Source organism: Bos javanicus, chromosome 4, assembly GCF_032452875.1.
Source record: "Bos javanicus breed banteng chromosome 4, ARS-OSU_banteng_1.0, whole genome shotgun sequence".
In the NCBI taxonomy this organism is placed as follows: Eukaryota; Metazoa; Chordata; class Mammalia; order Artiodactyla; family Bovidae; genus Bos; species Bos javanicus.
In genome coordinates this window covers 70928996-70953545 of record NC_083871.1, presented here as the reverse complement: position 1 = coordinate 70953545, position 24550 = coordinate 70928996, and the positions used below count along the sequence as shown (strand labels likewise).

At 42.4% G+C, this 24550-nt stretch overlaps 1 long non-coding RNA gene across 3 annotated transcripts in view; it reads left to right on the top strand.

The window, feature by feature from the left end:
* LOC133246239 (uncharacterized) overlaps window positions 1-24550 on the top strand; it is a 458519-nt gene that overhangs the window by 300331 nt on the left and 133638 nt on the right. The gene's annotated exons all lie outside the window — the stretch shown is intronic.

Genomic DNA, 24550 nt, shown 5'->3' with positions numbered 1-24550 from the left:
AGTGTCAACAAAAATCTATCACAACTCACTTTCTTTTAAATATTTTTGCTGTTAAACTTGAGGACTTTGTGCAAGTGGGCACCTGATCACTCTCTACAGTGCGCATGTGTACTGTCGCTTCAGCCATGTCTGACTCTTTGCAACCCCATGGACTGTAGCCCACCAGGCTCCTCTGTCCATGGGATTCTCCAGGCAAGAATACTGGAGTGGGTTGCCATGTCCTCCTCCAGGGGATCTTCCTGACCCAGGGATTGAACCCGTGTCTCATTATGTTTCCTGCATTGCCAGCGGATTCTTTATCGCTGAGCCGCTGGGGACGCCTACGTCCACAGTGTATGCCTTGTGAATGAATTACATCCTAGATTTCTGCTTCATTATTGGAACTCAGCACATCTTCTCTTATCAGATACTCCACCAGGTGGAAAGATTTCCTGGCTTGTTCACAAAATTCAACATGACCCACGATTTAGCTTGCTCTATATGTGAGTAGAGCTTAAGTGGCAATCACCCATCAGGTAAAATACTTTCTATAGAAAAATGCATTTTCTACCCTGTCTCAGGTTTTCAGAAGTGCTTCCACCACTGGGACCATAGGTGTAGCTAGGGGTTGAAGGGAGGCGAGAAGGACAGAGTAGTTAATTTTTGACCACCATTAACTCCTAAATTTTCTAGTATTGTTCAAAACAATAATATAATAACTCTCACACAAATATACAATGAACTCATGCCGAAGATTTTTAACTCAATTAGTGAGACAAGTAGGATATTACCATGCTATGCTATGCTATGCTAAGTCACTTCAATCGTGTCCGACTCTGTGTGACCCCATAGACGGCAGCCACCAGGCTCCCCCATCCCTGGAATTCTCCAGGCAAGAACACTGGAGTGGGTTGCCATTTCCTTCTCCAATGCATGAAAGTGAAAAGTGAAAGCGAAGTCACTCAGTTGTGTCCGACTCTTAGCGACCCCATGGACTGCAGCCACCAGGCTCCTCCATCCATGGGATTTTCCAGGCAAAAGTACTGGAGTGGGGTGCCATTGCCTTCTCCGAGGATATTACCATAGGGTCAAATAATTCAAGGAACCACACATGTATGGACTACAAGGAGTGCTGAGTTGAATTTGCACAGAAATGCTAAAGGCTCTAAACATATGGCAATAATCAATTACATTTCATCAGACCAAATTAGTTTGCTTTTTAATAGGTAAGAGTCATTTTCATTATTATCAGCTTTCTACAACTTGCAGAATTATAAAGAAGCTTAAAAACAGTGAAGAGTGGATATAACAACAAGAATACATTAGATGGGACACCCAGTAACTTCTCTTTTATCTGTTTAAAGTGTTTCACAATTTGTCCCAACATTTTAACAACAGTCCTTTCAGGTCACTCACATCCCTGAAATACCGAATTCCAGATAGCAGTTCCCACACTGTCTCTAGGGTTGTCCAAAAGAAATATAACATAAACCACAAATGCAGCCATATATGGCATTTTTAATTTTCTGGAAACCACTGTAGGGGGATGACCACCCCATACTACATTTAAAAAAATCAGTTACAATTAATTTTAATAAAACATTTAAGCAAACATGTGAAATATCATTTCAACATGTAATCATAAGAATGAAATATTATTAAGGTATTTTGTATCCTCTTTTTCAGGCTAAGTTTTCAAAAGCCAGTGTATGTTTTGCAATTACAGCACATCTTAATTCAGAATAACCACATTTCAGATGTTTTACTGGCCACATGTGGCCCATGGCTCCCAGACAGCACGGGGCTATATAAATCAAACATTCGTGAGCTATCCAAGTTTTGCATTTCTTGAACTATTAATTAAAATGTTTAGGTATGTCCCAACCCTTCCATGCCCATTGATTTCAAGGTAGCTGGGTTACCGGGTTTCCTCACATGGGAATGAAGCATGATCAATGCCCAAGGAAACCATAATTTGCAATATTTGTCTAGTGTGGCCCCGTGAATTTTCTCATTAGCAGTCTGCACCATTGTCTTTTCCCAGGGAGACCATACATACCCCTGTGATGTGAGAGAGAGAGAAAGTAATGGGCACACAGGGACTCGGCGGGAACCATAATAATAAACATAAGGTTGCCTTGCCTGTCACCTGAGCATGGCAGTGCCAGTCAAAACATTAGCTTTTTCATTTTCATATCACCCTTCTGAGGTAAAGAGAGGAGGGACTTTTCTCATAATCTCTCTTTCACTGCAGAAAGAAAAGAGAAATTTTTCTTCTTAGCAAGGAAGTAACTTAAGTGTACCCACTCAGTGTCTTATGTATTGCACAGGTCTCAACTGGGCACAGATAAATCCAATTCAGAGTCCTGCCTCTAGGAGGGAGGAAGACCTGTCCTCACAGCGAGGCCGCCAGGGCAGCCTGCCGGGTGCAGCACAACTAGAGCCGGGCAGGGGTGAGGAAGAGGGAAATAGCGGGAACTCAGCTCCACCGCAGAGCAGGAAGGACACTGGGTCCCTCCCTCTTTAAGCCAGCGTGTTCAGAATCTCTGTATATGTATTTGCCTCTCTTTGTGGGCTCTTCTCCTCACAGGGATTTCTGAAAAAAGGGATGAAAGTTTCAGGGCCAGACAACACACTAGGATCCCCAATAAAAACTTTATTTCAGAGAATTCCAGAATAACACTTACTGTATTCTGGCATTTTATATAACCTGAGCTAGGAGAATAAGCCATAGGCCTGTGTGTAAATGTGTGTGTGGGGTGAGGGGAGAGAGAGAGAGAAAGAATAGCTCAAGACTGTCCTGAGCGCCAACATCTTTCCTCCCTCCTCATTTTCTTAGGACCCCAGGGACCAAAATCAGTGCTCCAGGGACTTGTGGCTCCCACAACAACCTTTCACAGTCCTCCCCTCATACCATTTTTTCAACTTTCAGAAGAATATACAAACTTTTCTGTTCCCCAGCTATTTTGACTCTGACGGCCGCCATTTACAATCGTCACTTCCTGTGCATGAATGGCACTTTTACACCTGGGGGACAGTCATCCCATTCAACTGGCAAGTTTTCATCTGTATTTAACATTAGCTGCTAAATAATAACCTATTGAAGGACTAGGCCTGATCATGTTTGTATAAGGAGGGGAGCCGTTAAGAAAAGACTACATGTGCTGAATTCAAGAAGGGGGCTATTTCTTTCCTACTATAAACAGAAATGATTATAAAACCAGAACCCAGAAGAGTTCCTCACCCTTCACTTTGGCGTGAGGGGTTTCATTTCTCTGCAAAGGCCTCCTCTCTGAGTGCTGACTTCCCCAGGTTTTTACTGCATTCCAGGGAGGGAGATAGAAACCAAAGCAAACAGAGTGCCCCCAAAGGACCCTCTCCTCCCTCCAAAAAGCTTCTATTTTTAATTCTCTGCAGCTTTTAAAACAGTGAAATGGGAAGGTTTCAACAGTCTGTGGTGGAAGAGAATTCCTGCTTTCTCTAAGGACACCCTCTTTAGATAATCCCCCACTGGCAGCGGGACCCTGGGGCAAGGACTGGGCAAGGGGTTTTCCTGGCAGCTTCTCTTCAGCACACTCTGTCATCTCAGCTTTTAACAACCATGTTTTACTCTCTGGGCAGGAGCAGAAGGCATGTTTTGAACTGGTGGCAAAATGTACCTACCTTGCCCTCTGAGCATCTGTCTCTAATGCTAAAAAGTGGTGCTTGGTACTTTGTATGGGTACTTGACTTTCAGCCAGGGATCCCTAAGCTCTCTGTAGGACTTCTCATATCCACCCCACATCCACCCCACAAGGTGGGTGGCAAATGGCCAGCCAGTTTTTTTGTCAGGTGGGGAAACGGGGCAGACCCATAGCACATGGTGAGTTAGTTTTCCCAAGCGTGTATGGGGGAATGTTACGGCAAAAGTAAACATTCTTTGCATGGCTCTGTCTGGTTTGTGGGCTCATGGTTACTCTGACCCAAACACACATTACAGTGTATTGTCACGTAGACATCAGATATGCCTTTGCTGCCCAGGTGCCAGGACATTCGTTTGGCAAATGGTCTCTATAAACTTCAGCCACATACCATGCCATCTGATTCCCAGTAGCCTGTGCTGTCCCCACACAGGTCTTCTGAGGTCGAAACAGAATTGGACACCCCTGATCCCAGGAACCACAAGGAAGAACAGAATGTCTTAGTGTTTCCTCTGCTTCATCCCCGGCTGCCATTGTAGAGCTACTCCCGTGTACCCCCAGGGCCCACTTTCAGTAAAGCATACTCAAGGCAATTGGCCACAGAAAGTACTAGACCCAAATAACCGCTCAGGGTTCTTAAGGACAGGTCTTGAAGCATAGGAGGATGCGCCAAGTGAGCTGTAGGCGTGAAAGTGATCAGAAGGGCTCCAACATAGTGGAGAGCTAGGCAGCCGAGATTTCAAAGCTATTTCTACCTCCTAATGTTACAACCATTAAATCAAGAATTTAATTCTTTAGCCAAAATGCCCTGTTTCCTAATAGAGTTCTTACTTGGCAAAACATTGCTTATAAATATCTCCTACTCTTTTCTCTTCTCTCTAGCTTCCAGAGTTCAACCAAAGCCCATTTTATATTAAATAAGGAACAAAGCAACAGAAACTAAAAGAACAAATGAATTTGGGCTCATCCCTTGTCATGTCATTTCATATCAACTTTGAATCCAAGAAAGCTTAATAGTAATTCAGCCATGAACCTGCTTTATAAGCTGGGGGAAATTTGGAGCATACATTTTTTACTCATTTATTCTTGACGCATCACAAAAGGTTGCTGCTTTTAAAAAAAAAAGTTCTATTTGATGTTTAAGAAAATATTTCAACCTTTTAAAATAAACCTTTTAGAGTCTTTCTCTATTCACAATAGGACGCTACAGAATGCTAAGAGAATAGGAACTCGAAGGCAGGAAGGTTCAGGGACAGTTCAAAACTTGGAGCCATGAATCTAGAGAGTTCAAAAGTTGGCAAAGTGAACCCTCTCATCCGTACCCACAAATAATAAATAACAATCACAACAAGGAAAAGGAGGAAGGGGAAAGCCACTGGAAAGCTATAACTTATCCCGTCTCCAGCCTTACAGCTCTCTCCAATAAAACAGGATTCTTTGGAGAATTTAGGCTGTGCTGCCTGCAGGGAGCTGACATTGTCTTCTGTCGTAAATTACCTTGCTGGGGTAAGCTTTCCTCCAGGTCCAGCAGACAGGCAGCTCTGTAAGACCCATCACCCAGCTCCGTGCTTCTTAAATTATCCTTCATCTGGCTGTGACATCTGAAAAGCTAGAGGGAGAATGATCACCCCCAAATCTGACCTTCCCACTAGGTCTTTTTTTATAAAGCAATACAAGAGATAGACACAATAGCATTCAATTTGCAAACAAAAATTGAAGGAAAAATAGGGCTTTCTATGTATTTCTGCAAATAAACAGTACAATGTTTTCAAACTTGTTCACCTAAAGAGTTTTTTCATTAAAAATGTGACCCTAAGTCCTTTTCTCAACTAAGATAGCCATAGTGACACAGAAAATCATTAGAAGCGGGGACTGGAGGGAGCCTTAACTTTTCCCCTTCGTTCTCACTTTGCAATCAACGGCCTTGCTGCAGCTTCCCCACTGTATTCAGAAGTGTACACACACAGACAGACATGTGCATACAAACATCTGAGGACCTAGAATATTTGAGTAGATGACTGTAGTACCTTGAAATGCGATCAAGCCTGGAGAGTAGGTACCAGGCCAAGAGAAATAACTCCTATCCATAAAAAGCTCCTCAATAAATCAGTAAGTCTTTTCTTCCATATGTCACCTGACATGTTTAATTTGTCTGCTTTGACGGGACTGTGGCAAGTGGAGCTGACCGCTGGTAAAATTAGAATGGGCTTTTGTGAAGGGCAGGCCATCAGGTATGGATGGACACAGTGAAGGGAGTAGGCATCTTACAAATGCCTGCAGGCCAGCTTTGTGTGATGGACGCCCCAAAAGAAGGGAACAAAGATTTCAGATGTTTCAGGTTTAAAGCACATCAAGCTAATGGGCAGACACGGTAATAGTCACGTTGTCCAAGAAATTCAACTTCTTCCTTCCCTCATTTACTTCTCCTTGGAATTCAGTCTTTGTTACAGATGCTGAGAAATGTGATAGATCCATTCACTTCCACCTTAGCATTTTAATTCTGGAACACAACTTACTCCAGAGACAGGGAAATGTACTTTTTTCAATGTCTGCACCTTCTGAACAAGGAGGTGGATTCATTTGTGTCAGGCTGGCTAATCTTGGATCTGGTCATACAGCTTGTGGTAAAGGAAAGAGCTTTTTCCCTGAAGAAGGAACACACCTAGACCCTGCCAATGAAATGGCTTTTAAATATCTGTACTTTGCTTAAGAAGCAGAATCCTGGTCACTAGCCATGAAGCCCAGTGCTTCTTCCCCTGCACCTGCTGGGACACCCTGGTTGTCCTCACCACTTTAGCATCAAAGAAGGCGAGATTATCTCCACTTCTAAGTCTTTCTATAAAGTGATCCTTTAATCCTACCCTGCAATGTAGGAATCAGCCGTACCCAGTTTTGCAGAGAAATAAACCGAGAGATAGAAATCAAGTCATTACGCAAAATTATCTAGCAGTGAGACCTCCACTCAAATCCAGGGCACCTGCCCAGCTACCTACATATGGGAAAAATTCCCTCAGAGACTCTTTTGACAAGATTATTTAAGGCAAATGACTATTCAGTTTTCTCGCACCATATATATTTCCATATATATATATGTATATATATATATGGAAATGAGCAAAAATAATTAAGATATTTACGCTCATTTCTTTTTTCTCTTTTAATTCTATTGAAGTGTAATGCACACTTTGGATTTAAAAACACAGAGGAACCAGAGATCAAATTGCTAGCATCTGTTGGATCATAGAAAAAGCAAGGGAATTCCAGTAAACATCTGCTTCATTGACTATGCTAAAGCCTTTGACTGTGTGGATCAAAACAAACTGTAGAAAATTCTTAAAGAGATGGAAATACCAGACCACTTTACCAGTCTCCTGAGAAACCTGTATGTAGGACAAGAAGCAATAGTTAGAACTGGACATAGAACAACAGACTGGTTCAACATTGGGAAAGGAGTATGTCAAGGCTGTATATTGTCACCCTGCTTATTTAACTATACACAGAGTACATCATTCAAAATGCCAGGCTGGATGGATCACAAGTTGGAATCAAGATTGCCGGGAGAGATATCAATAGCCTCAGATATGCAGATGATACCACTCTAATGGCAGAAAGCAATGAGGAACTAAAGAGCCTCTTGACAAAGGTAAAAGAGGAGAATAGAAAAGCTGGCCTAAAACTCAATATTCAGAAATGGAGATCATGTCATCTGGTCCCATCACTTCATGGCAAATAGATGGGGAGAAAGTGGAAATAGTGACAGATTTTATTTTCTTGGGCTCCAAAATCACTGCAGATGGTGACTGCAGCCATGAAATTAAAAGACGCTTGCTTCTTGGAAGAAAAGCTATGACAAACAGAGACAGAGTTTTAAAAAGAAGAGACAGCACTTTGTCAACAAAGGTCCATATAGTCAAAGCTATAGTTTTTCCAGTAGTCATGTACAGATATGAAAGTTGGACCATAAAGAAGGCTGAGCCCTGAAGAATTGATGTTTTCAAATTGTGTTGCTGGAGAAAACTCTTGAGAGTCCTTTGAAGAGCAAGATCAAACCAGTCAATTCTAAAGGAAATCAATCCTGAATATACACTAGGAAGGTCTGATGGTAAGCTGAAGCTCCAATATTTTGGCCACCTGATGCAAAGGGCTGACTCATTAGAAAAGACCCTGATGCTAAGAAAGATTGAGGGCAGGAGATGGGGGCGACAGAGGATGAAATGGTTGGATGGCATCACTGACTCAATGGACATGAGTTTGAGCAAACTCCAGAGATAGTGAAGGACAGAGAAGCCTGGTGTGCTGCAGCTCATAGGGTCACAAAGAGTTGGACACGACTTAGCAACTGAACAACAATATATACATAAATGTTCACGAGTAGTCAGTGCCACAGTGGTCATGTATGGATGTGAGAGTTGGACTATAAAGAAAGCTGAGCACCGAAGAATTGATGCTTTTGAACTGTGGTGTTGGAGAAGACTCTTGAGAGTCCCTTGGACTGCAAGGAGATCCAACCAGTCCATTCTGAAGGAGATCAGTCCTGGATGTTCATTGGAAGGACTGATGTTGAAGCTGAAACTCCAACACTTTGGCCACCTGATGCAAAGAGCTAACTCATTTGAAAAGACCCTGATGCTGGGAAAGATTGAGGGCAGGAGGAGTAGAGGATGACAGAGGATGAGATGGTTGGATGGCATCACCAACTCAATGGACGTGGGTTTGAGTGGACTCCGGGAGTTGGTGATGGACAGGGAGGCCTGGCGTGCTGCAGTTCATGGGGTCACAAAGAGTAGGACATGACTGAGTGACTGAACTGAACTGAACTGAGTCACTGCCACAGATTTTTACAAGATGCCTGAACCCAGAAGCTGGATCAAGAAACAGGTCATTTCCAACAAGCCTCTTTTCTGCCCTCCTTCAAGTCATTACTCTCCCATCCCTCCAACCGTTATATTCCTATCTCCTTTTTTGCCAGGGGTGATGGGTTTCTGTGTGTGTGTGTAGTATTTGGTTGTGTGTGTGCGTCTGTGTGAATGTATAGTATTTGGTTATAAGCATGTACTTTGGAGACAGGCTGGGCTGCCTGGGTTGAAATCCTGCTATACGGTTTACAAACTATATATTGTCGGGCAACTTACTTCCCCTATGACTCAGTTTCCTCAACTTTAAAATGGGAATATTAACAGAACCTATCTCCAAAGCTCGCAGTAAAGATTAAATGCTGTGGTTCATTTAAAGAGCTTAGGTCAAGGTAGATAGAGAAGCTCAGAGTAAGCCCTCAGAAAACACTGGCTATTTTGGTTGGACACTTCTCCCTTCTCAGAGACTGTTTATGGAAGACCAAGAAGGTTCAAAGACAGTAGAGCAAGGGAGAGGAAGAGAGAGGAATTCCAACCAAGCATGTGCTGTCTATTATATATCTCTAGGTTGGGGAGAGGATCAGAGGTGAACAGGTGGAAGAAGAGCTAAACCAAACAGTTCTCCAGTCATACAGAATCAAGTGTTTAGAGTAAAACTGATATTTGAAACATTATATATTTTCTCTTCAGTTCTATATATGCTTCCTACATGTGAAGGTATAACAGAAATACTTTTTGAGACAATCCATGAACTTTCCATGACTCCCAGTGGTCCAGAATTGAATGTATATTTTAAAATTTCCTACAATAGAAAAAGAAAATGAGTGTGAGGTTTTTTTTCTACCCATTTCACAATTAATTCCCAATATAACTTTTTAGGTAGGACAGACTCAGGTATTTTTCCATGTCACATTTCTTTATATTTTTGCATCATTTGAAACATTTTTTACCTATTTAATTTAAAACTTCTCAAAATCATCTGCTGTGTAAATCAAAAGTAAACAGCTCATTTAAAGAGCATTTTCCAAGAAATCAGGAGCTTAAAAAAAAAAAAACACCAAAAACGTAAGATTGACAATTTGCTGGGCAAATTTCCTTTTTCGCCTCCAGTCCAAAAAATGCATTCACTGAGGCATCTATATATTTTATGAAATGCTTAACCAAGTTATGTTGGTTAAAAAAGAAAACAGAAGAATAAAAACACATTTCATGTAACATTGAAAATGATACGCCTATAATAGCAATTTGAATAATGAGTTGATTACAATAAAGAATTAGCACCACTTAGGTTTCCAGCAATTATGAAGTAGGTTGAAGCCTGATGTATTGATTTGTTGTTTTACTTGGATGTAGGAAAACTCAAAATGGATAGGGAAAGAGACATGAACTTGATTCCATCTGTCTGTCTCTCTGTTTCTGTCTCTCTCACCATTGCTTCTCCAAGTTTTGTTTTGATACTTGATTTCAAGGTAAGCAGATCAGAGATAACTATTAAACTCTAACGCTGCACACTTTCCAGTTCCTGACCTTTTTAATGCAGCAGAAAGAATCTTCTTTAATATGCACAGAGCTTTGCAACAACGTGGCCACTGGCTAGCCAGGCCCTCTGTCTGAAAGGAATGAAATGCTTCCTTCCTGGGTGGCTGCCTATGAGCTGGAACAGTACATGATGTTCAAGATAAGAAAACGGAAGTTCCAAGCACGGAGCTTGTGTGGTTTAACCAAATGAGGTAAAATAAGAAAAGAAGGACAGTAAGAAGCTGCCTTATTTGCAGCACTGTGTCAGAGCCAGCACAGGGGTTTTGGGTTGGTTAGCATCTTTCTCATCCTAAGTGGGAAGACCTTGTCCCTGCTCCTTAGCTCTGCGTGGATATAAATATGAGATGAAGCAGCCTTGTTGCCTTTTAGGGATATCATAAATACCGAAGAGATCATTATAAAGTGATTCTTAATGCCCTTGAACTTGCTTTGAAAGATGAAGTAAATTGAGTTTATAATTTCCAGTCCAGCAGCTGAAGGTTGTGTTCACTCATTTCTAAAACCAGGGATTAAGATTTGAGCCCTTGGATCCCTCCACCCTCTTAGATCAGCAGTCCCCAAGCTTTTTGGCCCCAGGGACCGGATTCATGGAAGACAATTTTTCCACTGCCAGTGGGGAGAAAGGGATGGTTTAATGTTCATCCACTGCTCACCTCCTGCTGTGTGGCCTGGTTCCTAACAGGTCATGGACTGGTACTATGGGTTGGGGACCCCTGTTAGACAGCTGGGTTCACTCTGAACAGGATGCTGGCCAGCATCTCAGTCATGGCAACTGGTCTCTAGACTGACTCAAGCTGACACACTCATGGACCACAAGCCCAGCTCCTGTCCAGAACAAATTCTGGTCATTACAGCCTTCTTCTGAACCTCAGGCTTTCTCATTTGTAAAATGGGGATGATGACTGTTAATTCCTGCCACATGGGGATATCTCTGCTCAACCTGCTGCAACCTATAGGTGAACAGGGCAACAGAACCATGACCCTCAGCAAGTCACTTCATGCCCTGGCTCTCCATTTCCTCATCTGTAAAGACCCACTTCATAGTGAGTTCAACAGCATAAAAGTCAATAAATTGTTACTACTGACTTGGCTCCTTTTGCTTTGCCTTGAATTTTTAGTCTCTCTTTTGCTCACGGGAATCCAACAAGAGCCAGTGATGCCCAAGCTTTATTCCTAGGTCTCTTCCATGGACACAACTTAAATTCTTCCCCTTGTAAATCAAGGAGCTCCCACCTACTCAAGTCCCCTGTCTGGCTGAAGCTCACATAGGACTGCTGACCTCACATCAGGGAAGGTGGGGTTGGGCTATGGGCTGACCCCAGCCAGGGTGCTGGTTTGTCTCCACTTTCTACTCAGTCTTGTCTCAGGAAGCCATTGCTAAGTAAACAAAATGGGCATCTCCTCAGTCCCTAGACACTCCTTGATTCATTCCTTATGCTGTCTTCTGGGGCTGGTGCCTTCCAATTGTTCTTTCCAGAACTCCTTACAGTAAAACATTTGTGAGTGCACACGTCAGTGTATGTTTATATATTTATAAATTTCATACATGTGGTACTCTGCTGATATGTTTTACACATTCTGAAAATATATAACACCACATGGAAATTTTTAAAGAATGAGATTAAAAAGTAAGTAGATAAATGAGTTAAATACTTTCTTTTGTGCACCCCAACAGATCACCATGGGCTCCCTCTGGTGCTGTCTTATCTCCCTGGCACTGTGAGAAGAGCATTCTCCCATGGAATCCTGGACCTCTGACCTTTGAGAGATTTACACACACCATAACCCAGAGCATGTAGGCTGGCCAGAATGAGCCTCCACCATCAGCTCAGGAGCCTCACCTCCACGTCAGGCTCAGCTTCATGGGTTTGTAATCTGTGCAGTTAGACAGGACCCCATGCCCCATTCTCAGTAGGGGCTCATGCTTGGTTAAACCACAGCTATTGCCATCTTGAAATTTTCAAAAATTTTATCCTTGAACTTGTGAGGTCCAATGGGACAAAGGAGCATGTGTGCAAGCAGAGAAGATATGCACAGTAATGCACACCTCTGGTTCCCTGCTGCCCCATTCACATATAGCTTTGGCAATTCCTTTCAAGTATAGCATTCTGGTGGACCAACTTTGTGTGGGACTTTAACGAGACTCAAAGTGAGTACAAGGTTAGCATATTATGGAAGAAGCCATCTGCTTCCCAAGTGTGGCAGAACATGCACGTCTCAAGAAGTGAAATACAAATAACTGAGTGTTGTGAAGTGTTTCCACTGTTCTGGTAAGAATTAAATTTATATGCATGTTCAGTTTAGTTCAGTCGCTCAGTCATGTCCGACTCTTTGCAACCCCATGAATCGCAGCACGCCAGGCCTCCCTGTCCATCACCAACTCCCAGAGTTCACTCAGACTCACATCCATCGAGTCAGTGATGCCATCCAGCCATCTCATCCTCTGTCATCCCCTTCTCCTCCTGCCCCCAATCCCTCCCAGCATCAGAGTCTTTTCCAATGAGTCAACTCTTCGCATGAGGTGGCCAAAGTACTAGAGTTTCAGCTTTAGCATCATTCCTTCCAAAGAAATCCCAGGACTGATCTCCTTTAGGATGGACTGGTTGGATCTCCTTGCAGTCCAAGGGACTCTCAAGAGTCTTCTCCAACACCACAGTTCAAAAGCATCAATTCTTCGGCGCTCAGCTTTCTTCACAGTCCAACTCTCACATCCATACATGACCACAGGAAAAACCATAGCCTTGACCAGACAGACCTTTGTTGGCAAAGTAATGTCTCTGCTTTTGAATATGCTATCTAGGTTCGTCATAACTTTCCTTCCAAAGTGTAAACATCTTTTAATTTCATGGCTGCAGTCACCATCTGCAGTGATTTTGGAGCCCAAAAAAATAAAGTTTGACACTGTTTCCACTGTTTCCCCATCTATTTCCCATGAAATGATGGGACCAGATACCACGATCTTCGTTTTCTGAATGTTGAGCTTTAAGCCAACTTTTTCACTCTCCACTTTCATCAAGAGGCTTTTGAGTTCCTCTTCACTTTCTGCCGTAAGGGTGGTGTCATCTGCATATCTGAGGCTATTGATATTTCTCCAGGCAATCTTGATTCCAGCTTGTGCTTCTTCCAGCCCAGCGTTTCTCATGATGTACTCTGCATATAAGTTAAATAAGCACGGTGACAATGTACATACTATGAAAAACAAATTGTATCATTTCAGTGATTCTGCACACAAGTTAAATGTTCTTCCATTTGCATTTAAAACTGGCATTCTAAAATATAAAGACAAGTAGTATAATTCATTCCAATAATTTAAAATTTTTATTTTTACTTACCAAGAATACTAGAGCAGGTTACCATTTCCTTCTCCAGGGGATCTTCCTGACCCAGGGATCGAACCCAGGTCTCCCACATTCTAGGCAGACGCTTTACCATCTGAGCTACCAGGAAAGCCCCACTTAAAAAGATATCAGATAGTAAATGAAAACTGTGACAAGTTGAGAGATTGTGAAAGAAAGGAAAGCATTCTATATTTTACTACTTTTAATGCCCTTTATTCTTGCTTTTTGAACAAAGGGCTTTGCATTGGTATTTTATATGGTGTTTATTGGTATTTTATCTATTTCCACATGGCCCCTGATTCACCTCTAAATGACCAACTTATTTCTATCAAGAGTGAATCCACCCCACTTCTTTCTGTCACTGGAAGAGATAAGATCTTCCTCAATTTTGCCTTAAGAAAAGATCTGTCCTTTCAAGACCATGGTTAATACATTCAGTCGATTTCATGCTTCAAATTTCATTCATTCAACAAGTAAATATTTGTGTATTTGTATAGTTAAACTTTAAATAAGAAAATAGTAAATATTCGCCCAAGAGAATAGCTGCCTCTTCTACCCTGTTTGTGACAGCAGAAAATTCCTGCTGAAATGAAGAGATCTCAGTTCAAAAGAATAATGCTATTGAAACTCAAGGACTGAGATCTGGAGCAACTACCCTTCAGAATTCTTCACCCACACCCAGAAGCTAATGATTTCCAGAGATGGCCACAGCAACGAATTCACAGGAACGTGGGGCACTGTGTCAAGGATCATGTCAAAAAGACAAGGTCACCAGTTCCAAATATTTCAGGGGTGAAAAGGTCATTCTTATAAATACCGTATCCTTCACATTCAGCACACCATGGTACGTGCTTTGTCATAATATGGTGGGTCACCAGCTGTCACCAGCGGAACCTCCATCCCAGTGAAATTCCTCAGTCTTCAACAGCCAGATGTCACTCTTGTGTCTTGGTTGATAGCTTCTTCCAAGAGTGGACAAAGTTAGGTTTTTGTCTCTAGAATCTGAAAAGTCAGTGGTTCACAAAATACAGTCCAGGGACCCCTGGAGGTACTGGAGGCTCTACCAAGGCGTTCATTCAGTTGAAATTATTTTCATAATAATATCAAAATGTTATTTGCCTTTTTCACTTTCACTTAGTTGAGAGTGGAGTTTTCTAAAGGCTATAATCATTGTTCTGTTAGGGGTTTTCTGGTGGCTCAGACAGTAAGAATCTGCCTGCAGTGCAGGAGACCTGGGTTCAATCCCTGGGATTGGGAAGATCCTGTGGAGAAGGGAATGGCAACCCACTCCAATATTTTTTCCTGGAGAATTACATGGACAGAGGAGTCTGGTGGGCTACAGTCCGTGGGATCGCAAAGAGCTGGATACAACTAACACATTGGAGCGACTAACACACACACACCCCCATTGTTCTGTTGGTTAACAAATGGAATGTGCATTCTTAAATTTTAAAGAATTCTTCATTTAAATTTCCAATATAGTTAATATGTATAACCAGATAAGCATAAGTTCTCTCAGGTCATCAGTAATTTAAAGAATGTAAAGAGGTCCTAAGACCAGAGAGTTTGAGAAGTGCTAGACTTCAGTGAAGTAGGTATCCATCACATTTTGCATTTTCTTCAAAGATGGGTCTACCCTCTCCTTCCCAAGATAAATTCTTCCTTACAGTCTCAGCAGTCACCACTGACTCCTATAACTCACTAAGAGATTGCCATGCCAATGACCAATGGGCAGATATTATAAGTCAGTCTTGGTCACTTTGACAACCAAAATACTAAAGCTATACAACTATAGGACTTTGTAAAGTGATTCTTCATATGACATAAACATCAATTATGTTTTATGTGAGCAACAAGATTTTAAATGTCTTTGCATAAGAAGGGTCCAGTGTAGGTATTAATTTTAAAGTACATTTAAAAAATATTACCTTGTTTCCCCAAACCAAAAAAAAAAAATCAGTTAAATAAATTGCATCTGACAGAGAATGTACGTGAAAAAGGAATTCACTACTACTTCATAGAGAATATCAACACACAGGTACGTGTGTGCGCACGCACGTGCACACACACACACACACACAAAACCCTTCATGAACACATATGGTATTTAATGCATACCTGTTACACAACAACCAACACTTTTACCTTTTCATGAACTATGAGTCATTCCCCTGTTCCAGAGAGTGTTTCCTGAGCTTCATAAATATTAATCATACTCCCTAAATTCTAACAGACAGTTTCCTCAAATGTGAATGATGCTTCTCAACTTCACTCTGTATTTTCTCTATTCAGTCACATTGTTGACTACCATGGAAGAAAACGATATTCCATATAGATGAACACTCCTGATAACCAAACCTTAGCCACTTCAAACCCCAAGACATGCTTTCATTCATTCACCCAAAAACGCTCCTGGACCACAAACCAGGAATTGTGCTGTGCCTTGAATACAGTGATAAATAAAGCAAAAATATGCCCTCAAAATAGCTTACATTCTAGAGGATGTTGAATAGAATTTGGCCTAAAATTTATCCCAAGAGTCTTAAAAGGGGGTAGGTATATGTGTAGAAAATGTTGTTAGAACTTCTAATTTCATTACAAGTAGAACTTCTAATTTCATTTTTATCTTGTATATGTTTTTATGATAAAACAATATATGAGTTTAGAACACATGTATAAATAAATAAATCTATAAATAAATAAAAATACACATCTATTCAAAGTGAGTATCCCCAAAATTTTTACTAAGGAGGTGTATCATTATAAAAAGGTTAGAGACCCTGACTGAGCACACTTTGGGAGGCCTCCTTTTTGAAAAAATCAGTCTGTCATCCTCACGAACACTTTCCTGACTGCTCAGCAGCTGCCCGGGAGTTGATCATAAAAATTAGTATATGCTTTTAGCTGGTCTGGCTGAATTTAGAGATCATACGCTAGGGGTTTTCTTTCACAGAAGCAGTAGGGCCCAGAACAAGACATGATTCGAGGAAGCCATTTCCCAGTTTGGCAAAGGAGTTAGCCGTGTTTTTGAAAGTGTGATTCTGAGTCACCATCACTGTGGGAAGGGCCTTGTGAAAATGCAGAATCCTGGGCTGAGGATCTGGATGTTTTAGATCATTATCCCTCCGGGCAGGGCCTCAATTCTGGGCTCTTATTAACAGCAAGGTCCCAAGGAGATTGCCAAGCACTGTAGGGGTGGACAACCTAGGAAGGAGGAGACGGACACTTGGCCAGTGTCTCTGCGTTCCCAGCACAGGCTTGCTCCTTCATACGGGTCATCTCTGCTGTCGGAGCAGGAACCATGGTGCTCAAGAACAGCTGTGCCATGCTTTGACCCCACGCAGCTGTGGACTGCTGATCTTGCTAATTTGGGGACTGCTTTTAAGGGGCTTGTTTTTATCTCTTCCTTTGATTTCAGACTGTTTGTCATCATTTCTGACTGCCTTCAGTGTGATCACTACTAATCTCTCTGCCATTCTTCCTCATCCCCCTCTAATTTTCTGCTTTTAATTCGCTGTGGGCTGGGAGACTACAGAAATGGGCTTGTTAGGAGTGTGTGTTAATTAAGAGTCAATTAAACATAGTTAAAGTGCATTGCTTTGTGACTGGTGTTTCCGCTGCTTCAAGCCTGTTTTGCTTCCTTCCTGCTTCTCAACTGAGTTCCAGAAGGCGGATTGAGGGACGCCTGACCTCTGGAGAAGTGGGGCACCAGGATATTTACTTTCTTGTCACATTTCACTGCTGTCAAAACTCAGAGGGTCTAGCTGGCCCCCCAGAGGAGCCAGCATGCTTAATGATTCAGGACACCTGGGTCTGACCCGCTCCCCTTACGTTTCTCTGGGCTCAGAGTGATTTACGGGAAGAGGGGCTAGGATCCAAGAGACAGGAGACAGGGCGCACTCTGCGGTGTGGACCAGAAAGTAGGAATCTGCTCCTCTGAGAAATACACTAATTTCCAGTTCTTCAAGGGCCCAGATCCGTCCCCATCTAATAGCTATGGAGACTCAGCCATGACACCCACAGGGATATCTGAACAGGGGTTGTAGAGGTGGGGGCAGCTAAGTGATTGATATGGGAGGAGGGCAGAGAGCTATCTCTAGCCTGGAAGGCATAATCAAAATATTTAACACTAACGTTCATTCTGTACAAAAATACTGCTATTTTTTAAAAAAAACTTCCAGTGTAGAACAATATCTTTAGAGCCTAAGCTTTGTCTGTGATGCCATTGTTAAATGATGTAAAGACAGTCCTGAAGATCATAAAACTTTCCTCCTCATCGTGTATTGGGAAATAAAACTTAATCATCCTTCCGATACCCCAGGATCTTTCACCCTTCCTTTATTATACATAAACGTACAATCTTTTGAACGGAGACGTCTCTTTTGTCTTTCCAAAGTTATAAAATGAAAAAAGCAAAACAAAAAAAAACAAAATGGGAACCCGAAGTCAATGTTATTTTACTTCACGGGGTTCTGGGTTCGTTGTGGGCTAATTTCTTATTTCTTTCCCAGAAAAAAAAAAAAAAGTAATATCCTTAGCTAATATTCCAGGTCGGGACATGCATGACTAAAGCTGAAAAGTGTGTTTATTTCAGGGAAAAAAAAAATAAAAGGAATTTTGAAAAGAGGCGAAAAACGAAAGGTACTTGTATGCACGGAGGGATCATACTGATCCATTTTCAATGCTTAATTACAAATCTGCTCCAACTAATTTCCTGATTGTGCCCACAGCTGCTGTTCTTTTGTCACCAGTTTATTTTTCTTTGAAAATCTGAAAGGCATCAAGGCTGGCCCTGAAAGTCATCAGGAGCAGAACTGGTGTCCCAGATGCCTCATTATTGGTCTCGTTTGCCAGCCTGTTTGGTTGTTTATGTCTTGCATTCAAATCATTTATTTTGCTCAGACCTTCTTTGCTTTGAAAATGATTGTAGAACACAGGACTGCTTTTATCACTCAACCGTTTGCCCTGCCGTGTAACAGGAACATCATGGTTTAATCAACATCACAATTCCCCATAATCTCTGGGCAGGCCTTGTTTAGTAAATATCAAAAAGTGTAGAGCTCCAAAGACTCTTTCACAGTGACCCAGGGGTCTGAGTTTCTTTGCTGGAAGGCAGAAATGTTGTTCACATGAAATCATAGTGGTTTTGGAAGATTTTCATCTGTAAGTCTAAATGTCATATGGAATGGTTTGGAACTTGCAAAGGTTTTGCTTTCACATCCAAGATAATTGGCTGCTAAAACCAGCCAAAACCCTGGGTGAAGAGAGGGGGGCACAGTATGGCTATTAATAAAATGCATAGTACTGCAAGCAGCATGATGGAGAACTGAAACGCTGGTGCTTGGGAGTCAGAGAGGCTCAAGTTCAAATACTGACTTGAGCAAGTTGTCTTAACCTTTTGTACCTCAATGGTCCCAAATGTAAAAGAGAAATGAGTAACATTTAATTTCTAGAGTTTAATGAAAAATCACATTAGCTAATGCTTGGAAAGGCCTAGACAAGAAGGCCAGGCACATGGTCAACTTAAAAAACAAGAGCTGTTATTATTACTATTATTTGTTTCTTGGAAGAAAACAAACTAGTTGTTCAGCTAAATATTTCTCTTACCTTTTTGATTAAAACCTGTACTGCGGAAAACAATCTAAGCAAGTGTGAAGGGATATTGTTATAGTAACTGTTATAGGTAGGGTGACCACATAGTTTATGGTCCAAACCAGGATACTCTGAGAGTGAAAATGTGCATTGTGAATAATCACAGCAGGGCACTAGGCATAAATCAAGACCATTGCAGGCAAATTACAACATACTGTTCCTTGTCATTAGAACTTCAAACTGACAAAGTATTAGAACTGGAAATAACCTTTGATATTAATATTTCTAGTTCAAAGTTCCATCCAGTCTTACAGATGAGGAAAATAAAGTCCAGAGAAGCAATGTAACTTTCCGAGGTCACTCAGGTACTAGTTGAAAGCCAGAGTCTGGAATATTGTTCTTTAATTTTAACTCCAGTGACTGTAGTTCTGTTTTCGATTATCTTTAGCAAGACTGAGCACTTTTCTTTTTCCTTATTTCTTCTGCTGAAAGAGTCCCAAATCATCCTACTTTTTCTGCCTCCATTTCATCTGCCTCTTTGAGCAGATGAAGCCTGAACAAAGCTATCCTCTGAAAGGAAGGCTTGTCATTTTGTTAACCTAAATCCCTTATGCTTTTGTTAAAGGCTGTTTTCTCTATTTATTCAGTCCTGGGCTGAGAGAGAAGGAGAGCAACTATTTCCTACCATCTTTCTATTAAGGAAGTTCTTTTTGGTCTCTCTTGATTATTCTTTACTCTATTTTCCTTTGGGATCAGTGAGTTACAGTTAGTTCTTTTAAATCATTTTTCCAAAATATCTCACCAGGATGTATCTGTTTCTAAGACCCTGGAAATTGCACATGTGAATATCCATCTTTAATCCCTATTAATTATACAGTAGGTATTATATTTACCTCATCTAGATTTCAGTGGCTTTCACTCCAGGCAATTTTGTTGCATTATTTAGACAAGGCAAATATTCCATGTACAGGACGACTTCAAAGAGACAAGGGAACCAGATGATCAGAAATCACTGGCGTCAGGCCCTCCTAAAGGTACATCACCAGCCTCTCTTTAATGAAGACCACATTTTACAACAATGCTCCCATGCACATGCAAATTTATGTAGATTGTTTACTTAGACTAGCGCTTTTGTACATCAATCTCGCTGTGCACCCTCCTCTCCTTTTTGCCTTGAAAGAGATAATGTGGCTATTCCAGTCATCTGTCTTCGGGTTTTATGGTCTGGAGTGCCCATAAAGATGACAAGGGCTGCGTTTCACAGGCAGCAGCCTTCCACTGCCCTGGCCATGTTGTGTCGAACTAGATGAGACACACTGCTGAACCAGATAGGGTCCATGCTCTCCTCCAGGATGTATAGTTCGGTGACAAGTGAGGCACCAACTTGGACAGTCATGCAAGTCCTGGCTGCTGCTGAGCATTGCTGGGGGGATATCCACGGAATGCTCTTCTGTACCCTTCAAAGTTGGCCAGTCCGACACACTGCCGGTCCACGCTGTTCTTCTCACTTAGATTTACCTTGGGTTGGGGTGGGGTGGGGTGGGGCATCTTTCCATAGTTCTGATTACAAGCCCATTTTTGGAAGAAAGGGCTAAGACATCCAAATGACAAATTGTTTATTTACCACAAACCTGGTTAGAACTGAAGGGGACCCCAAAACTACACCTGCTGAGAAGATACCATTTCAATGATTTATTTCATTTAAAGAAGCACCGTGAGTCCCGGTTAAGAATTCAGACTGATGTCAGATAGATTTGAGTTTAATCCCAATGTCTTCCACTGTATGACAAGGTTCTTAACATCCCTCTGACTCAGTTTCTCCATCTGTAAATTGGGAATGGAATCTGCCTTGTGGGAGTCTGTGTGGGTTAAATGCAATGAAGCACATAAATCTCTTAGCATAATGATTAGCATGTTACAAGAACAAAAAAAGACTTTGGCAATGATTTCATTTTTTAATAGGGTACTGTGAAATAAAGGTACCTGATTTTGTTTAGTTGTTTTTTTAAAAAAACCAAAAAACACAAGACTCGGGAAGCGGAATTCTAACTGTGTGGCCTCTCCCCTGCATGGAGTCTGGGGGAGGAGGGCAGTGTGGCTGACCACACCACATCCACACACAGAGGGATGAAAGGGAATGTCTATAACCGGAGGTCTAGGTGGCTTGGAGACAGAGGCCAACAGGGCACCCTCTCTATACAGAAAGTGCAAGCACCAACCACTCTGCTCAGCATTGGAGACTTCCCCTCAAGCCCCTGACCATGTTTTTAGGCTCACTGTGGATTTCCCTCATTCATGGTTCTACTAACACTGCATGCGTCCCCACGTCCACACCTTGACCTTCTGAACGCTTATTCTCTTTATCGAGAACACCCTCCCTTCCAACCTTTGTCTAAAATTCAGTCCATTAAAATGCCTTTCAGTGAAGACCTTTCTTGCCTTTTTTTTTTTTTTTTGGTTAGGGTTTTAAACAAATAATAGTAAAAATCATCTCCTGTGAACACCCCCAATCCAGAAGGGGTTTACCCTCCTTCCTTCCCCTCCTGAGAGCACTAACTGTGAGAAGTTCCTTGCGGGAGACTGTCTTCTTATACTGTTCTCTTTGGAAGACCATAAACTCCTGACAGCAAGGAAGCCTGTGTGAGAGGCTGAGGATAGTGATTTGAGGAACTGGGCAGCAGGGACAATAGAAGACAGAGACAAATGCTGCTGCATGGCCAGACAAAAGCAAAAGGGGAGGACAGTAAGAGGGGAAGACATGCTCAAAACTGCCTAGCTGATCAGGATTATGTCGATCTCATTTCCATTCCAGGCTCATCTCTAGTTTGTTATGGTGACCTTATCTCTATGGGCTTCCCTGGTGACTCAGATGGTAAAGAATCTGCCTGCAATGTGGGAGACCCAGGTTTGATCCCTGGATCAGGAAGATCCCCTGAAGAAGGGAATGGCAACCTACTCAGTATTCTTATCTGGAGAATTCCATGGACAGAAGAGCCTGGCTGGCTATAATCCATGAGGTCACAAAGAGTCAGACCTGACTGAGCGACTAACACTTTCACTATCTCTATATATACGGCAAGATCTAGTAACTCAATTCATAGCACACCTTATAAACGGTTGCCTGAGAGTTCATGAGGAACCACAGCTTCCAGAACCAAGTAAGAGAAGGGTCCCCTCCCAGGACCACCAGGTGTCCATCCCTGGGGACATCAGTGAGCAGGATACATCAGCTCATGCAGGCAACATTCACTTTGATTCTCAGCCATGAAGAAACCGCAGGCCTCTCTGTGTTTATGGAAACCCTGGGCCACAGTGCATCTGGTTTACAATCCCTGAGCTGAAAGCAGAGACAGCCCTGTTGCTCTCACAACTCTGTGCCCTCCATCCACAGCCAAAGAGTCAGTGTGGGCTCAGGTTTCATGGTCAGACACGGAGGCCCTCCAGGTATATTCCAATGGTCCATTTGATGTGAAATCTTGCAGCTTGACCAAGAGTCAATGACCTCGAGAGTGGCCATTTAACCTCCATTATTTGGTTTATATTGGTAATATTTACACTGGGAACTTGATTAAAGCTGCCCTCTTGGTAAAAACAGAATCCGATACGTATCTGAAACACCCGCCTTCTCCACCCAGTGTCAGGTGTCGTCTGCTTCACTTCTCCCCTAATTGGCAGACTGGCCTCCACTTTCCCTGCGTCCACCTCTCTCTCTGAATGTGTGCAGTGCCTTGCGCACTTTATCCCCCACTCTATCCCCGCACTTATCTGTACCTTCATCCCCCACCTCTATGCTTGAAAGTGAACAGGTTAGGAGCTGCTGCTAAGTTGAGTCCAAGGACAGTTAGTCTGTTGTAAAGTCTATTCGTCATAAGGTGCAGGAAAAACTTCGAATATCCTCCTCCTTTGTGTTCTGAGTAACAGTATCAATGTGCAGCCCTGTACACAGCCCAGCTCCCACCTTCCCAAGGGCACTGCTCTCTCAGGAAGGAACGCAGTGGCCATTGGTTCAAGATAACCCTCCTCTACCTACCTGAAAATTTTATCCATATCACTTTTCAGATCAATATGTCTGTAAAATTGAAGGGGAAGCTACTTGAAATGTTTGTCTGCTGACATGTCTAGGAATTCTCCATCTCTTGACTGGCCCAGTTTAGCAAGTTTTCTTCGATTACTCCCTTTAAATGCAGGACAGCCTGTGAGCAGATATGCCTGGAGGGAACTTTAAAAACCAGTGTGGGCGCATTCAGGGTGGATGCTGAGATAGGAGTCACACATGAAAACACAGAAGTTAAATAATATTGTGAGACTGGGTTGGGGAAAACTCTGCTGTCCTCTGCATCTGAAGACCAAGCTTTGCCACGAGTGAGCTTTGGTGTTCGCAGTAAGTCACACAACCTTCTGGGTCTCCTGGACTTCCCTTCTAAAGGGGAAGGATTGGCCCAGAAATTAAATTAGATCAATTTCAGCCTGACTGAAAATTTGTGACTCCAATGATATTAATATCAAACAACAACCTAAGGGTATTGCAAGACTGAGTATGATGAAGGTGCAAATGCAAAGTTGCATCAGAGGAGGGGAAGATGGATTTCATGGGCTGCTGGTGCTGGGAAGGGGCTACACTACAGAGCATGGATAACCCAGCGGCACTTATTCTGTGTCCTTGGCTTTATGGTTCCTGCTCCAGCTGTATGGTGTGAGACACAGATGGTACGATATTCCGGGTGGGATGGCTTTCCTTTTGCAGAGATCAGGGGTCAACCTTTCAACTAGGGATTGTTTCTCCTATGTCTCAGGCATTTGATTTCATGTCATCCTTACAATCCTCTGAGTCTGGTATTATTGTTCCCATTTTACAGATGAAATTGGGCATGCAGAGGGTCTGTTTCCTCCTGTCACATAGAACAGCGATCCTCAACCTTTTTGGTACCAGCCAGGGGCCAATATCGTGGAAGACAATTTTTCTCCAGATTTGGTGTGTGTGTGCCAGGGGCGGGGGGAGGAGGGGGCGGGGATGGTTGGGGGATGATTTGAGCACATTACATTTATTCTGACTTTATTTCTAATCTAATGCTGCCACTAATCTGGCAGGAGGTATGGGCCCATGGCCCAGAGGTTGGAGACCCTGACATAGAAGATAGAAGCAGGATGTGAGTCTAGCTGTGTCCTTCCAGCTGAGTCACAGTGCAGGCCCCCAGTGTCCCCAAGGAGCAGCCCAAAATGAGACCGATGCCTTCACCGAGGGAGCCAGCTGTGGCCTCGCTCACCACAAATACTGCACACCATGGAAAACAAAAGGCACACACAATACACTAAAGAAGCACCCAGTCTATCTACTGCAAAATGAAAGAGCCTATGCTTCTCCAGAAGGCAGGAGCAAAGCCAAGTGCTTGGAAAGAAAGAAAAGCGATGAGCTTAGCAACATGTTAAAAGCCTGTATCAAAAGGAAAAAAGGCTACTGGCTTAAAAATACCCGGACCACTGACGCCTTTTCATTGAACCCAGGAGAGTGGATGTACCTCACAGGAAATGAAAGGCAAGGAAACTTCTCTCTGCTCTGCCCTCCCATCCA